The following is a 19,075-nucleotide window of genomic DNA, read 5'->3' as shown; positions in this document are numbered from 1 at the left end:
ATATACATGTACTTAAGCCAATATTTTATATCTATATTTGTACTCATTATCCTATATGAGGTATTTGCTAGAACCCAGTATTCTCTATGCCACTTGCTCTGTGAAACCTCTCTCTGTAATTTAAAAGATTATGCTATTTCAAAACCTTTCATTGTTTTAAAATATGTAAACTCAATTTCTGTTATTATGAGGATAAAGTGTCTTAACAACCAGTATATTAATTAGCATTCAGATATTCTTGCCATGTCACTGAAGTTACATTCATCACAAGGCACAAGGAGATATTTGGGGACGAATTATTTTCCAGCTCAAGTTTTGAAGAATTGTATTCTGACTGTTATTTCTTCTTACTGCAAGCTTTCTTGATTTAAGGCTCTTTGAAATAATATTGACTTAATATTAATAACTTAAAATGATATGGAAAGCTTATCTCTGCCAACCTGATGTGAAGACAAAATGTTCATTCCCTTTAATTGTATTTCAACTATAAGCCTTTATATCATTGCAATGTACTTTTCATTATTTTAATTATTATAGCTCACTCTTACTACTACAATACCACTTAAATTATGTGAAATTTTGTTACTATTTTGTCATATTTAATTATTTTACTCTTGCTCTGGATTGAAAGATATTACAATTATAAAATTGACACAAGCAATATATTTCTTAGTGATCATTGCTAGTATATATGTTCTACTTGGAAAAATTCTAACTCAGCTGACAATACAAAGAGTCAATAAAAGCAAAAGATCCTTTCTTTTATTATTATTATTATTATACTTTAAGTTTTAGGGTACATGTGCACAACGTGCAGGTTTGTTACATATGTATACATGTGCCATGTTGGTGTGCTTGCACCCATTAACTTGTCATTTACATTAGGTATATCTCTTTCTACAAAGTGATAAGCATGATGATCATGAAATGAAATGTCATGTGATGATTTAAGTATATTGGGTATGTTTCAGGACATTTTGATCAAAAAAATGCATGTAAAGATGGCACATATACATACTATTGGGCCTCTTGAAAAAAATAAAACTATTGTCTATGATAAAAACAGAAGAGCTAGTTTCTTTTTTTACTTATAACACTACCCAGGCAATACCTAGACTACACACATATTAGTATATACATGTTCAGTAGTTATTAGGGTGTTTCTTACTAGTAATTTTCACCAGTCCAGGAATATGAATGGCATTGAATTCACAATAACAACACTGGGTGTTAGAAAAATGATGCAATGTATTACAGTTGAGAGGAAAAATCAAATGCCTCAAAAATTTAACTTTTCAGGCACTTTTTCTGAGGAAGCCACTGAAAAGTATGCCATGCTAAAATGAAGTCATAAAGGAAGACAAAAGACTAGGAATCCAGGAGACAGAAGACTCAACAGAGGAAAGTGGTAAAAGAAATTTGAACAAACTTGTCAAAAAGAAGTCCTAAGTTGAGAGTCATGCAGGAAGTCTACACTGAAAACCATCATGGCACAGAAAGATGCAAGTTTCCTAAAAGGATGCTTTTATTAATAAATAAATAAAAGTGGTGATACAGTTACTAGCAGATTATCTGAAAAATTTTACTGCTTTCAAAATTATATTCAGAGATATTCTCTAGAGCTCTTAGAAGGGGTAGAAAGAATAGTTGTTGAGTTAAAGAAAACCAGGTCAATGGTGGAAGGGAGGCAATTATCAAATTCAAAGAGAAAAGATCTGACTGGAAACTGTAATCACGCTACAATGCTTGAGTTCAGCAGTAGAGAAAAAAAAGAAAGAAAGAAAGAAAACTATATGCACACACACATTTATAAGGGAAACACTGAAAACTGGTTTAACCAAAAACCATAACATTAACTATATTAGAGTAGAAAAAAGATAAAGAGAAAATTCTCATCTACTATAACAAGAAGTCAATAGACAGTGTCTAAACATTTTTAAAAAAACATGAGAATAGTTTGCACATATTTAAAAATGGAGAAGTAAATTCCAAAAAGAAAACTTTTTACATTGAAAAATGTAACGTAATAGTCCCTGAGAATGGTAAGTTGGGAGATGAAGGTGGACATTGGCAAAATAATACAAATAAATTTTGAGATTCTGAGAAGATAAGTGAGGTGACCATATATTCTGGTTTCTCCAAAACAGGCTTAGTTTATTTTTTTAATCGAATAACACTGTTTCCATATTAAATTAGCTTGTTTTTCCATTACACATTTTCTTGTATTTGTATGAAAAACGAAGTGATAGCTGTTAATAGGTTGGCTCCATTAGCAGAAGCAAAACACGAAAAGAACTCATTTTGCCAGTTTCATATCTGTGTCTTCAGATCCTTCAAGTGTAAAATGAGTTAATGCTAATAATCATTTGATATTTTTCATAAAACTTATGGAATCAAAATGAGACTTTAGGAAATCCATTCCATTGAAGGTCAAACATCTCACATTATTATGAGTGCCACTGAAAAAAAGTGTTTGTTTTTCCAGTAACAATACATATACAAATTTTGAGCTGAGCACAGTGGCTCATATCTGTAACCCCTTTTACTCGGGACGCTAAAATGGAAGGGTCCCTTGAGTCCAGGAGTTTGAGGTTACCAAGTAAGCTATGATTGTGCTACTGCATTCCAGATTGGGTGACAGAGCAAGATCCCGTCTCTAATATATACATATAAAAATTCTGACAGAGGCCATCATCACGGTAAAAACAATGCTCCTGCTGTAATAAAAACCTATGACATGGAAATGTGCTTAGAACTGATTGTGTTGCACTCATCATTTATAACTGCATTTAAATGCGTCATGATATTCTACCAGTTAAAAAAAGGAGAAATTTAAAAAATTTATAAATATTTTATGTTTACTACAAAATTTTGTAATAAAACTAACATAAAAATAAAGCAACGGCAAAAAGAAAAAAAAAAAGAGTTTCCAAATGGTGATATGCATTTCGTCTTTGCTACCTCTCACAAAATATTTAAGCTTTTGGAAACGTTGTTAAATTAAGTTTTAAATGTCTTAAAAATACATGGAACTTTTTGTTAGCAAGTCTTTTACATTTTGATTGCATCTTGTTCAGACTCAGAAATTTATAATTAAAGATTAAATGATTAGATGTTTTCCAGGTGTTTGGAGAAAGAGAAGATTTAAATAGGTGAAGTACAAGGAATTTTGGGGGGTAGTGAAACTCTGTATGTGGTAGATACATGACACTCTACATTTGTCAAAACCCTGATAAGACTGGACACGGTGGCTCACACCTGTAATCCCAGCACTTTGGGAGGCTGAGGCAGGCAGATTACTTGAGGTCACGAGTTCTAGACCAGCGTGGCCAATATGGTGAAACCCGTCTCTACTAAAAATACAAAAATTATCCTGGAGTGGTGGCTCATGCCTGTAATTCCAGCTACTTGGGAGGCTGAGGCAGTAGAATTACTTGAGCCCAGGAGGCAGAGGTTGTCATGAGCCGAGATCATGCCACTGCACTCCAGCCTGGGCTTTCTCAAAAAAAAAAAAAAAAAAACATATATATATAAAATTGTAACACAAATAATAGACCTTATACATGCAAATTTTAAAAATCTTAGGAGGTCAGTGGAGTCTCACAATAAAATATAGAATGTTACAAAATCATCTAGCTGTATTATGATATATGAAACAATCTCACTAAAGAAGTTGGGCAGGTGGGATGCGTTGACCTAAGTAACTTTGGAAATTATTGGCGTCTGTAAAATGAAAGCCAAAAGAAACTGTAAGCATTGTACTCTAGTTGATAATGTTGTTTGCCAAAGAAGTACAGATTAATCATTCTGATACGGCTATCCATGTATAATGAAATTAATTAATTAACTAGATGCCAGGTAGAAAAAGCCAATTTCTCAGTGTTGAAGTGAAAGATTAGGAAGGGCAGGAGACTAGAAGGACAACACCTGAATACCAATGAACACATCCAGTACCCAGATTTAGTTTGTAATACCATTCTCCAATAAAAGGAATAAGGGCCCTTGGAAAAATAATTGAATCCAGGCCTGGTGCAGAAAATATACAAGATGAGTCTGTAGCATCTTATATCTGCAATGAATATTATATCTTCAAGTAAATAAACAAATTAAGAAAAAAATTAACACATTAATTTGACAGTTTATTTCATGACTCATTTAAATTTCAAGGGATTATATTAATCTGAGAGGTTAGTACTGCCTCATAATTAAAGTATGAAGATAAACAATAAGCAACCAATTTTACAATAAATAATATCTTCATTTCTACGCAATGTTATCTTCTAAATTTTCTCAATGATTCTTTTGACATTACTTATTAACTGTAATGGCAATTTTTGAGGGAGAAATGCTATCATCTTTGAAGCCAAGATATTGTGTAACACAGGATGGATGGCCAAATTTTACAATTACCAGTTATTTAATATTGTAATAATGTTTGAAATTAATAGTCATTATATTTCAATTCTGCTCTCATTAAATTTTGTATTTTTAGAAAAAGTAGGAAAAGACACATTTCCCTACTCAATGCAAAATAATGCTTAAATTTATGCAAATTTAGAACAATTGGTTAAGATTCCTTTACTAAGAAGAATAGAAAGAGATCTTGGATATATTCTGGAATGTTTTAAAAGACAACAAAAGCAAATTCTTTTAACAAATAACAAATGAGAACTATGCACTGCAATGTTTTCAATTATCAGAAATTAAAAAGGCAGAACCAATTTTACCAATAGATTTAGAGACTGAAAATATGAAAATCTTCCTACTCAACATTCTGCCTTAGTTTCCTAACACGAAATATTAATAAAATGAAGGGTGAATCACAGTATTTCATTAGACATTAATATCATTAGACATTTCCTCAATGGTTTGGATAATTGAGACCAAAAAAAACTTTTTTACCTGAATAATCAAACTAAGCATGGCCATAATTGTCATTTAGTTTTCACAGCTAAACAAACCCTAAAGAATCCTACTCAAACATTTTTCCTGCCCAGCAGAACTTTCAGGTTATATTATTTACACATCTTCTTTTCTATCCCCTGGTACTCCATTTATTTTTGTGCTTCCTTCCACTTCATAGCCTTCTCTTTATTTTATTTTCCAAACACTAATCCTTGCGTTTGTCTTCGAATTGTCCAACAAGCTGGGCTTCAGAGTTCTTCCAACCTGGAGCACACCATGCTTCAAGGTGACTTCTCCTTTCTGTTGGTATTTCTGTCGCGAGGGGCACCGCCACACACAGCTACAGAAACCTAACGTTAAATGACTACAACTGCCTAGTCGGCTCTGAAAACCCTCTTGAGTCAAAAACCAAACTCACTGACATGGTTATATTTCCCATTTATTATCTTGATTGCTCACTTCTCCAAACTTGATACCAAGATATACTGCTCTCTTGTCTAGGACTACAGATTAGGAGACCTGCATAAGGACATTGGTGCTATTTATTTGTCCTTGGCTTTGCTTCTAAGCCAAATCTTCTTTGTATTTGAAAACCAGGGCTTTCAGCTTCTCTACAACTTCAGAGGTCTTCCTCCTTAGAAGTTAATTCGCTCTGTCTCCATTACACCATTGCAGAACTCACCAAATTCCCTATGCTGAGCTAACATCCAATTGATCAATACCTACAAGTCAGTTGGGAAGAAAATTGGACACAAATCTTTGAAGTCCAGTCAGCAATGCTTCTCAAAATTTTTAATTTATAACACTCTTTTGAATTAGAACTTCTAGGAGGTTGTTGTTTGGAAGAGGTTAAAAGACTCAAATCAACTCTATCATGTCAGCAATAACATAATCACTCCTCTAGTTGGCATCTCTACTCCACTGCCTAGGATTTCCTTCCATACTGTCATGGTAACAGAGAGGTAAACATTCTAGCCAACCATACCAGCAAAAGAAATGACAGACACTGTATCCAGGATACTCTTGGCAGACTCAATAAATCTTTTTTTACTGCCTATATTTCCCCCAAAAGATTTCATTCTTTGTCCTGTGCTCCAAACTCTCCCAAACTCCCAAAGCATTCTCATCGCCTTCAAGGTAAAGCTGTGAAGACCACATGTTGCTCTGCTTTTAGGGTTTTTTTCCATTGCATGTGGCTTTTTTTATTATTGATGAATGGGATGGAGGCAAGAGCTTCCCATATCCAGGGTGGATAGTAGTGATGTCAGCACAGTTTAGTTCTATGCAGTTTATTTTGCTTCATCCCCCAATTTTTTTCCCTCACCTAATTTCTGTGATCAAAAGACGCAACATTCGACGAGTTCTTCCACTTATCTCTTGTATCTCCACATAGCTTATTGACCAAGACATAGGTGTCTTAAATCAACTACTTTAATGCATCCTGTTTTATTGTACTTCTGTTATGTGCTGATTATTCTCAAGCATAAATAACAATAAAGCACCTAACTAAATACATTTTATATACGTATTACCTTCATAGTGGACTTCCTTTCTAGTTACAACTGTCATATTTTATCACATGGATATTTTAAGCTTCTTTGGTTATCTAACTATTTAGTTGTCATTTGATAGAATTTTTTTTTGCCCTGACCATACTTTCTTGGTTATCCATGAGGCAAAATGCTCACACATCAGAGTAAACTACCAATCTTTCATAGGCATGGTTTGAAATAAGAACCATATGATAATATTATAATATGCCTTATATTTACTAACTATATAATAGCTTTTAACTCAGTCTGCATGGTGTCAAATGACCCACTCGATTCAAATATCTATCTAACGTATAATCACCACAGTAAGTTAGCAAAATAATTATACATTGATAAAAAGTTGAAGAGTTCATTGTCACCTGTTAAGCAACAACTGGCACAAGGGAAAACTGAGTAATGTCAGCAAGATAACAAGAGTAAGAGACCCCAGCATTTGTTTTCCCACAAAAAATAACAATTAGCCAATTATCCACAAACAAAAATAGCCTAGAGCACTCTGATGTCCATTTAAATAGCTGCAGCAACACAGTGGAGCAAAAAAACCTGAGAATAAGTACACAGAAAAGATAGGAAGAACAGTTTCCTTTTGCCTGTATCATCCCATCCCGCAGGATGGCAGTGCTCAGTGCTGAGAGTGAACTCTCCAGCCCACCAGTTCCTCTCAGGGAAAAGGAGAACAGAGTGAACAACCAGTTTTCCCTGCCTTTTGGGGCATTGCCTGAAAAACTCACTTTGGCTTCACTCCACCCAGATCACTGGGGAGACCAAAAAAGCTGAGACATCTGAAGACAGCTAGGAACAAAGAAGAAAGGCAGGGGTTTTCAACATCAACCATGCAGCAATATTCAGCATGCTTTCCTGTGGCTTGCCCTGCAGAGGATCCCAGTGGCCTTCACTAATGAGGACCTCAATAGCCCTTGTGGCCACTTCACCCTCCAACACACTTTTGCTATGGAGAGACAAAATTTTTGCCCTCACAAGCTTCACTGCTGAAGTAGCAGCACCCTCGTCAGCTACTACATAGGTACCCTGTCTCTAGGAGCCACAGAAGCCACTGTTCACATGCCCACCTGCAACTACGGCTCCTGTTACCAGCCCTGGGTCCCAATGTGGTATGAAGCTGATGCCACAGTTGTGTGCATAAGCATAGCCAACCTCAATCTTTCTGCCCACTTCCAGCACTGTAACATGGCTCCTACTTTCATGCACATACACATAACTAGCCCTAAACCCTACCACAACTGACTGGCCCAGGTTCCCCCCACTGGACTTGGAGGTGCCACTGAGAACCACAATAGCCCTTACACCCACTGCAGACCTCTTATAGACCTCTTACACAAAGGCCATGTGGTTACCAACTTTACAGACCTCAACTGCCTGAGTCAATGAGACAACATTGCCCCCAAGACCCAGAGCCACTGCACAATCCCTCACAACAGTTTACCTAGCATAATATACTCCCCTACAGATGAAAGCTTTTCCTTACAAAAGCCAGCCCATGAAGTCTCGAAGTTGTGCCTGCTTCAAATGTGCTGACATCCATGCAAAGCGACAAGGATTATGAAGAATCAGGAAAACGACACCACCAAAGGAACACAATAAACTTCCCGTTACTGACCCCCCGAAAAATGAAGATACACAGATTTCCTGACAAAGAACTTAAAATAATTGCTCTAAAACTCAGAGAGCTACAATCAAACACAGAAAAAGAATTTAACAAAATTAGAAAAACAATAAAAGAACAAACTCAGAACTTCAACATGATAGAAAAAGGTAATTTAAAAACTAACAAAAATTTGGGAGCTGAAGAATACAACAGTTGAGCTAAAAAAAATCGATTAAGAACTTCAACAATAATTTTGATAAAGGAGAAGAGTTAGCAAACTGAAAGACAGATCATTTGAAATAATCTAATCATAGGAGAAAAAGAAAAATAAAATAAAAAGAATAAAGAAAACCTAAAGAATTTATGATACACCATTAAAAGAATGCTAGCATTGGCCAGGCGTGGTGGCTCACATCTGTAATCCCAACATTTTGGGAGGCCGAGGTGGGTGGATCAGCTGAAGCTGGCCAACATGACAAAACTCCAACTGTACTAAAAATACCAAAAAAAAAAAAAAAAAAAAAAAATTAGCTGAGTGTGGTTGCACGTGCCTGTAATCCCAGCTTCTTGGGAGGCCGAGGCAGGAGAACTGCTTGGACCCCAGATGTGGAGGTCGCAGTGAGCCGAGATTGCACCATTGCACCCCAGCCTGAGCAATGGAGTGAGACTTTGTCTCAAAAACAAAACAAAAATAAGAATGTTAGCATTAACATTATGGAAGTTTCAAAAAGAAGAGAGAGAAAAGGGCAGAAAGTCCACTTTAAAAAATAATGACTAAAAACTTTCCAAGCCTGAGGAGAAATAGAAACATTCAGGTACTGAGAGCCCAGACATCCCCCAAATAAGCTGGTCATAGTTAGAGATGCCTATAGTTCCAGCTGCTTGGGAGGCTGAGGCAGGGAATTGCTTAAAGCCAGGAGTTCAAGACCAGTCTGGGCAATGCAGCAAGTTCCCATCTCAGAAAAAAGTCCCAAACATATTCAACCCGATAAAGTTTTCCCTGAGGTATGTTACATTCAAACTGTCAAAAAGCAAAGACAAATGATAATACAGTTTGGCTCTGTAGTCTCACCCAAATCTCATGTCAAATGGTAATTCCTAAATTCCTAATTTTAGGGGAGGGACCTGGTGGAAGGTGACTGGATCATGAGAGTTGATTTCCCCTTGCCTGGTCTCATGATAGTGAGTGAGTTCTCACGAGATCTGGTTGTTTAAAAGTGTATAGCACTTCCCCCTTTATTCTCTTTCTCCTTCTCCACCATTGTAAGATATGCTGGCTTCTCCTTCCCCTTCCATCATGATTATAAGTTTAGGTCTCTCCAGCCATGCTTTCTGTATAGCCTGCAGAATTGTGAGTCAATTAAATTCGTTTCTTCATAAATTACCCAGTCTCAGGTAGTTTTTTATAGCAATGTGAAAATGGCTAATACAAACAGAGAACTTTAAAATCAATAATAGAAAAGAAGCTCATCACCTACAAGAGAACCCTGATAAAATTATCAGTAGGATTATCTGCAAAAAGCTTGGAGGCAGGGATACAGTGAGATGATGTATTCAAAATATTGAAATAACAAACTGCCAATCAGGAAAACTTTACCTGGCAAATCTTTCCTCCAGAAAGGAGGGAGAGATAAAGACTTTTCCAGACAAACAAAAGCCAAGGAAGTTCACCATCAACATAACTGCCTTACAAAAAAATATCAAAGGAAATTTTTAACGTTGAAAGAGAAAGAGGCTAATTAATAACATAAAAGCATATAAAACTGTAAAACTCGCTGGCAAAAGTAAGTTTGAGGTAATATGCAGAATAATCTAATACTGTGATGGTGGTGTGTAAATCACTTATGTCTTCAATATGAATATTAAAATCAAAACTATTAAAAATAACAACAGCCACAATAATTTGTTTAGGAATACACAATATAAAAAGATGTAAATTCTAACATCAAAAACATAAAATGTGTGTCGGCAGTAGAGTTAAAGTGCAGAGTTATTTCATGCAATTAAAGTTAAGTTGCTATCAGCTTAAAATAGAAAAAGAGGAAACACTTGCAAATGTATTTGTTGAGGCTAATATTGTCTTGATACCAAAATCAGACTAAGACAGTAACAAAAATAAATAAATACATAAAAGAAAATTACATACCAATATTTAGACAAAATTTCCTCAACAAAATATTAGCAAATTGAATCCCACAATAAATAAAATGAATTCTACATATTCCACATATGAAAGACTGATTGAATATTTGAAAATTCATCAATGCAATTCACCATATCAGCAAGATAAAGAGGAAAAATCATATTATCTCATCAATATATGCACAAAACACATATTTATAAGACTGAATCCTTGGTCATTTAACAACTGTCACGATGTTAAGAACAGAGGGAAACTGTTTTAACATAGTGAAGAGCCATAACAAGAAAACCTATAGCACACTAAAATAATAGTATACTTTGTGGTGAAAGACTAAATGTTTACCCTAAGATCAGAAATAAGGCAAGGATGTCCACTTTCACCACACTTATCTAATACAGTACTGGATGTCCTAGATGCTGAAATAAGGCAAGCAAAAGTAATACAATTAATCAAGGTTAAAGAGAAATAAAACTTGTTCTTATTTGAAGAGAATAAGATTGCTGGGTAGAAAGACTATTTTTTTAAAAAACCAATGTATAGTCCTAAAAGGTCATGATATACAAAATCAACGCACACACAATTACATTCTATATACTAACAATGACTATGTAAAAGCTAAAATTAAAACACATGCCAAAGAAATAAAATCATTCCAAAGTAATAAAAAATACAGATATATATTTAGCAAAATCTGTACATAAAATATATAGTGAAAAATTACAAAATACTGATATAAAAATCCAAGATAACCTAAATAAATTGAGAGACATACTATATTCATGGATTGGAAAACTCAACATAGTAAAGATATTAATTATCCTTAAATTGATATATCAGTTTAATATAATTCCTATCAAAATTCCAGATCAATTTTTAATAGATAAAAAAACTTATGTTAAAATTTATGTGGAAAGGCACAGTCCTTAGAGTTATTAAAATCATCTTGAAAAAGAAAGACAAAATAAAAGGAGTCATTTTACTCCATATTAAGGCTTACTATATAGCTATAAAAATCAAGCTATTATGATATTACCAGAAGGATAGACACATAGATCAGTGGAGCATAATATAGAACCCAGAAATATACATGCAAATGACTTTTTTACAAAGATGCAAAAGCAATTCCAAGGCTAAAAGATATCCTTTGCAACAAATCGTGCTACAACAATTGAGCATCTACAAGCAATAACAAAAAAAAAAGAAAGGGAAAAAGGGGAGAGAGAGAAAGAGAGAAAGAGAGAGAGAGAGAGACAGAAAAGACGTAACAATCACAACTTGTGTTTTAAAAAGATAACTAAAAATGGGTCATAGAATTAAATGTAAAATTATAAAACGTGTGTAAAAAACATAGGAAAACATTTTAGAATTAAGGTATAGACAAAGAATTTTTGGACTTGACACAAAAGCATCATCCATAAAGCAAAATTGATCAATTGGACCTCATTAAGATTCAAAGCATTTTCTCTGCAAGATATTTTATTAAGCTGGTAAGAGATAGCTAAAGAATGAAAGAAAATAGTTTCAAACCACATATCTGACAAATAACTGTTATCTAAAATATATAAAGAATGGACAAAACTCAGGAGTGAAAAAGAAAGAACCAGTTCAATTAGAAGAAGGGTAAGGCTTGAACAGATGTTTCAGTGCCAAAGATATACAGAAGGCAAGTAAGCACATGAAATAATGTTCAACTTAATTAGCCATTGGAAAAATTCAGAATAAAAACACAGACAAGTAGACATTACTACACACTTATAAGAATGGTGAAAATAAAACATATTGAAAATATCAAATGCTACTTCCATCTGAGACCTCATCAGCCTGGACTTCACTGTCCGTATTTCTATCAGCGCTTTGGTAACAACCACTTACCAGTCTCTAAGAAGTTGCAAACTTTCCCTCATACTCCTGTCTTCGGAGCCCTCGAAATTCTTCTAAAAGAATCAACCAGTTCTTTTGGAAGAGTTTGAGGACAGAGAAGTTCCAAAGCTGCTACCACATTTTCAAGTGTCTTTATAGCAATGCCCCACTCCTCAGTACCAATTTTCTATTTTGGTCCATTTTGCATTGCTATAAAGGAATACCAGATACTGGGTAATTTATAAGAAAAGAGGCTTATATGGCTCAAAGTTCTGCAGACTGTACAAGAAGAATGGTGCTGGCACCTGTTCCTGGTGAGGGCCTCAGGAAGCTTACTGTCATGACAGAAGATAAAGGGGGAGCAGGTGTATCACATGGCAAGGGAGAGCAAGAGAAAGAAGCATTTTTCCTGCAAAAAGCTGTCGAGATGCTTGAAGAAGTGGTAGTCGGTTGGTGAGAAGTCAGGTGAACATGGTGGATGAGGCAAAACTTCATAACCTGGTTCATTAAACTTTTGAAGCATTGGTTTTGTGACATGTGATCAGGCATTGTCATGGAGAAGAAATGGGTCTTTTCTCTTAACGAATGCCTGCTGCAGTCACTGCAGTTTTCAGTGCATCTCATTGATTTGCTGAGCATAATTCTCAGATGTAATGGTTTTGCTGTAATTCACAAAGCTGTAGTGGATCAAACTGGCAGCAGACGGCCAAACAGTGACTATGACTTTTTTGGTGCAAGTTTGGCTTTCTGAAATGCGTTGGAGCTTCTTCTCAGTTCAACCACTGAACTAGTCATTGCTGGTTGTCATATAAAATCCACTTTTTGTCACATGTCACAATCTGATCTAGAAACAGTTCGCTGTTGTTACATGGAATAAAAGAAGATGACATTTTGAAATGACGACTTTTTTAAATTTTTCGGTCAGCTCATGAGGCATCCACTTACCAAGCTTTTTCACTTTTCCAACTTGCTTCAAATGCCGAACAACCATAGAATGGTCAATATTGAGTTCCCTCAAATTCTCGTGTAGTTGTAAGAGGGTCAGCTTCAATGATTGCTGTCAATTGGTCGTTGTCAACTCCTGATGGCCAGCCACTAACTCCTCATCTTCAAGGCTCTCATCTCTGCAAAACTTCTTGAACACCACTGCACTGTACATTCATTAGCAGTTCCTGGGCCAAATGCACTGTTGGTGTGAGTTGTCTCCACTGCTTTATGACCCATTTTGAATTTGAATAGGAAAATAACTGGAATTTTCTTTTTGGCTAACATCATTTCCATAGTCTAAAATAAACATAAAATGAATAGCAAGTAATAAGTCATTAGCAAAATAAAGCAAGAAAGGCTCATTACAAAGATGTATAACATAACCACATTTATTTAAGAATATATTCCAATATCAAACAGCAAATTCCAACAATGCAAAACTGCAATTACTTTTGCACCAACCAATAATTTGCATTTCACTGATCATTAGTGATATTGAATATTTTTCATATCCCCATTCGCCATTTGTATGTCTTCTTTTGAGAGATGGCTACTCAGCACATTTGCCTATTTTTAAATCGTATTATTTATTGTCCTTTTTTTTTGCCATTGAGTTGTTTGAGTTTCTTACATATTCTGGATATGAATCCCTTGTCAGATGAATAGTTTGCAAATATTTTATCCAGTTCTTTAGATTGTCTCTTTACTCTGATAACTATTTCCTTTGCTGTGCAGAAGCTTTTTAGTTTAAAACAATTCCATGTGTTTATTTTGCTTTTGTTTCCTGTGTTTTTGAGGTCTTACACACAAACAAAATATCTTTTCCCAGACAAATGTCCTGAAGCATTTTGCTTATTTTATTCTAGTGGTTTTACAGTATTGGATATTACATTTAGGTATTTGATCCATTTTTAGTTGATTTTTATAGAGTGACAGATGGAGGTCTAGTTTCATTCTTCTGCATATGAATATCCATTTTTCTCAGCACCGCTTATTGAAGAGATTCTCTTCTCCCTAACATATATTTTATGTGCCTTAATCAAAAATCTGTTAGCTGTAGATACATGGATTAATTTCTGGGTCCTTTATTCTGTTTTATTGCTCTGTTTCTGGTTTTATGCCAGTATCATGCTGATTTGGTTACTAAAGCTTTGTAGCATATTTTGAAGTCTGGTAGTGTGATGTCTCCAGCTTTGCTCTTTTTGCTAAGGATTGCTTTAGCTATTCAGGGTATTTTGTGGCTCCATACACATTTGAGAATTGTTTTCTATTTGTGAAATGTGTTGTTAGTATTTTGATAGAGATTGCATTGAATCTGAATTTGTAGATTGTTTTGGGTAGTAAGGTCATTTTAACCATATTAATTCCTCTTATCCATGAGCATGAGATTTTTTTTATTTCTTTGTATTTTCAATTTCTTTCATCCATTTTTTGTAATTTTTACTAGTAGAGAGCTTTCACTTTCTTGGTTAATTTTATTCTTCAGTATTTTAATTTTTTGCAGCTACTATAAATAAGATTCCCCTCTTGATTTCTTTTTGGCTACTTCATTGTTTGCCTGGGCGACAGAGCAAGACTCCGTCTCAAAAAAAAAAAAAAAAAAAAAAAGAAATGTTACTAATTTTTTGTATGTTGATTTTGTATCCTGTAACTCTACTGAATTTGTTTATCAGCTTTAGGAGTATTTTGGTAGAGTTTACATTTTTCTTTATATAAGATCATCTGGATCTGCAAACAGGAACAATTTGACTTTCTCCTTTCCAATTTGGGTGCCCTTTATTTCTTTCTCTTGCCTAATTGCTCTGCCTAGTACTTGCAGTACTAAATTAAATAAGAGTGGCTAGAGTGGACATCATTGTTTTGTTCCAGTTCTTAGAGAAAAAGTTTTCTGCTTTTTTCCATTTACTATGATATTAGCTGTGGGTTTGTCATATATGGACTTTATTGTGTTGAGGTGCATTATTTCTATACTTAATTTATTTACAGTTACTATGAAAAAGATATGTTGAAGCTTAGAAATGTTTTTTCTGCATCTATTGAGACAATCACATATTTTTTGTTCTTCATTCTGTTGACGTGGTGTATCATGTTTATTGATTTGCCTATGGTGAACCATCCTTACATTCCTGAGATAAATCCTACTTGATTGTTTGTATTATGTTTTTGATGTGTTGTTGGATACAGTTTGCTAGTATTTTGTTGAAATTTTTTGTATCTAACTTCATCAGATATATTGGCTGGTAGTTTCCTTTTTTCTTGTGTCCTTGTTGTTGTTGTTGTTTTTGGTACAAGGGTTACCCAGGCCTTGTAAAGTGAGTTTGAAGAATTCTCTCTGCTTCAATTTTTTGGAATAGTCTGAGAATAATTGATATTAATTATTCTTCAAAGGTTAAGTGAATTCAGCAGTGAAGCCATCTAGTTCTGGACTTTTCTTTGCTGGGACACTTTTTGTTATTTATTCCCTCTCATTAATCATATGGTCTATTCATGTCTTCTCTTTCTTCTCAGTTCGGTCTTGGTAGATTGTATGTGTCTAGGAATTTATCTATTCCGGTATTTGTCCATTCTCATGTTGCTAATAAAGATATACCTGAGACTGAGTAATTTATAAAGAAAAAGGATTCAACTGATACACAGTTCAACATGGCTGGGGAGGGCTTAGGTAATTTACAATCATGGCAGAAGGCAAAGGGGAAGCAAGACACCTTCTTTACGGGTGGCATGAAGAAGAATGAGTGCCCAGTGAAGGGGGATGCCCCTTATAAAACCATCAGATCTAATGAGAGCTAACTCATTATATTGAGAAGAGGATGGGGAAACTACCTCCATGATTCAATTATCTCCACATGGTCCCTTCCACAACACGTGGGGATTATGAGAACTACAATTCAGGAGGAGCTCTGGGTGAGGAGATAGCCAAACCGTATCAATTTTTACTACATTCTTAAACTTTTTGACATGTAGTTGCTTATAATACTCTCTAATAATCCTTCGGGGTTTTTTGTGGCATGAGTTGTAAATTCTTCTTTTTCATCTCTCATTTTATTTATTTGGGTCTTTTCTTGGTTAGTCTAGCAAATGATTTGTTGAATTTGCTTATCTTTTTTAAAAAACACCTTTTTTAAATTCGTGTTTTGTAATTTTTGTCTCTATTTTATTCGTGCTTTGATTTTTATTATTTATTTCCTTATACTAATTTGGGATTTGGTTTGTTCTTGATTTTCTAGTTTTTTGCTATGTATCATTTGGTTGTTTACTTGAGATCTTTCTGCGTTTTTGATGTCAGTGTTTATTCCTATAAACTTCCCTCTTACTACTGGTTTTGCTGTATTCTATAGCTTTTAGTATGTTGTGTTTCTATTTTATTTGTTCCAAAAATTTTCTTCTTAATTTATTTATTGATCCATTGGTCATTTAGGAACATGTTGTTCAATTTCCCATGTGTTTATATAGTTTCAAAAGTTTCTCTTGTTATTAATAGACAGTGTTATTCCATTGTGGTCAAAAAGGATACTTGATATGATGTCAGTTCTTTTAAATTTGTTGAGACTTGTTTTATGGCCTAACATGTAGCTTATCCTGGAGAATGTTTTATGTGCTGATGAACAGAATGTGTAGCCAAGCACGTGGGCTCATGTCTGTAATCTCAGCACTTTGGGAAGCTGAGGTAGGAAGATTGCTTGAGCCCAGGAATTTGAGACTAGCTTGGTAACATGATAAAGCCCTGTCTCTACAAAAAAAATACAAAATACTACTCAGGAAAGGCGGGGCGTGGTGGCTCATGCCTGTAATCCCAGCACTTTGGGGTGTCGAGGAGGGTGGATCATGAGGTCAGGAGTTCGAGACCAGCCTGGCTAAGATGATGAAACTCTGTCTCTACTAAAAATACAAAAATTAGCTGGGCATGGTTGCAGGTGCCTGTAATCCCAGCTACTCGGGAGGCTGAGGCAGAGAATTACTTGAACCTGGGAGGCAGAGGTTGCAGTGAGCCTAGATCGCACCACTACACTCCAGCCTTGGCAACAGAGTGAGCCTCCATCTCAAAAAACAAAAAAGAAAAAAGGAAAAAAATGTCTCAGGCATGGTGGCATGTTCCTGTAATCTCAGCTACTCAAGAGGCTGAGGTGGGAGGATTATTTGAGCCCAGGAGTTCAAGGCTGCAATTAGCTGTGATTGCTCCACTGCACTCTAGCCTGGGTGACAGAGTGAGACCCCGTTTCAAAAAAAAAAAAAAAAAAAAAAAAAAAAACATGTATTCTATAGCTTTGGGACAAAAAGTCCTGTAAATGTCTATTAGGTATATTTGGTCTAAAGTACAGTTTAAATCCAAGGATTCTTTATTGAATTTCTGTCTAGATTATCTTTTTAGTTGTGAAAGTCAGGTATTCAAGTCTCCAACTATGATTTTATTAGAGTTTATCTCTCCCTTTAGATCTAGTAATATTTGCTTTATATGTCTGGGTGCTCTAGTGTTGGATGCATATATATTATATGTATTATATTCTCTTGCTGAATTTATCCTTGTATCACTATATAGTGACCTTCTTTCTCTCTCTTTACAACACTTGAGTTAAGCTCTGTTTATCTAATAAAAATATAATTAGTCCTCACTTTTGGTTTCCATTTGCATGGAATACCTTTTCCATCCTTTCACTTTCAGTCTACGTGTATCTTTACAAGTGAAGTGAGTTTCTTGCAGGCAGCAAATAGTTGGATCATGTTTGGTTATCTATTCAGCTAGTCTATATCTTTTAAGTAAGAAATTCAGTCTATTTATATTCGAGGCTAACCTTGACAGCTGAGGACTTAATCCTGTCATTTTGTTCATTGTTTTCTGGTGGCTATTTATTTATTTGTTGGTGTGCCATGCATTTCTTTTTTCTCTTATTGATTATTATTGTAGCTTGGGCATTCTCTGTAGTAGTGAAGTTTGATTCTTTTCTCTCTCTTGCTTGTGTATATGCTTTGCCAGTGAGTTTTACACTTTTGTGTGTTTTTATAATGACAATTATTATATTTAACTTCTAGGAATTCCTTGACTGTTTCTTGTGAGGCTAATCTAATAGTGATGAATTGTTAGTTTTTGCTTGTCTGGGAAAGACTTTATTTCTCCCCCATTTCTGAAAGATAGCTTTGTTGGATATAGTATCCTTAACTGATAATTGTTTTTCTATCAGCACTTTAAATATATCATCCCATTCTTTCCTGGCCTATAAGGTTTCTGCTGAAAAAATATGCAGTTAATCTAAAGGGAGTTCTTTATATGGGACTTGATGTTTTTCTTTTGAAGATTTGACTGTTATGTACTTCAGTTGGGACATTCGTGGGCTGGATCTATTTAGGAATCTTTGAGCTTCTTGAATTTGGACTATCTCTCCAAAGACTTGTGAGGTTTTCAACTATTGTTTAATTAAATTGATTTTCTATGTTTTTCCCATCCTTTCCCTTTCTGGGACTCCCATAATATGAAGGCTTTCTTTATTCTTTTTTATTTTTTATTTTTTTCCTCTGATGAGGCAACTTCAAATGACTTATCTTTAAGTTCAAAGATTCTTCCTTCTGCTTAATAAAGTCTGCTGTCGAAGCTCTCTACTGTTTATTTTAATTTTATTAGTTGAATGCTTCAACTATATGATTTCTGTTTGGTTACTTTTTATGATATCTGTTAAGTTTCTTTTTCATAGGACTTGGACATTAGAGGACTAAAAATATTTCTTATTCATATTGTAGGGTTTTTGTTTGTATTAAATTGTGTATCTGTATTTTCTTGTATGTCATTGAATTTCCTTAATATTATTATTATAAACTCCTTTTCTGACAATTTGTAGATTTCCTTTTCATTGGGGTTTATTATTAGAGATTTATTCTGCTCCCCTGGTTGCATTATATTCTCTTGCTTTTTTATGTTTCTTTTATCCCTGCACTAATGTCTATGCATCTGGTAGAACAACTTCCTCTTTCAAATTTTCTAGAGTGGCTTTCACAGAAAGACTTCCACCTATCATTATATCTTAGTGTACC

The sequence above is a fragment of the Macaca thibetana genome, chromosome 5 (genome assembly GCF_024542745.1).
Source record: "Macaca thibetana thibetana isolate TM-01 chromosome 5, ASM2454274v1, whole genome shotgun sequence".
In the NCBI taxonomy this organism is placed as follows: Eukaryota; Metazoa; Chordata; class Mammalia; order Primates; family Cercopithecidae; genus Macaca; species Macaca thibetana.
This window is presented reverse-complemented; position numbering follows the sequence as displayed.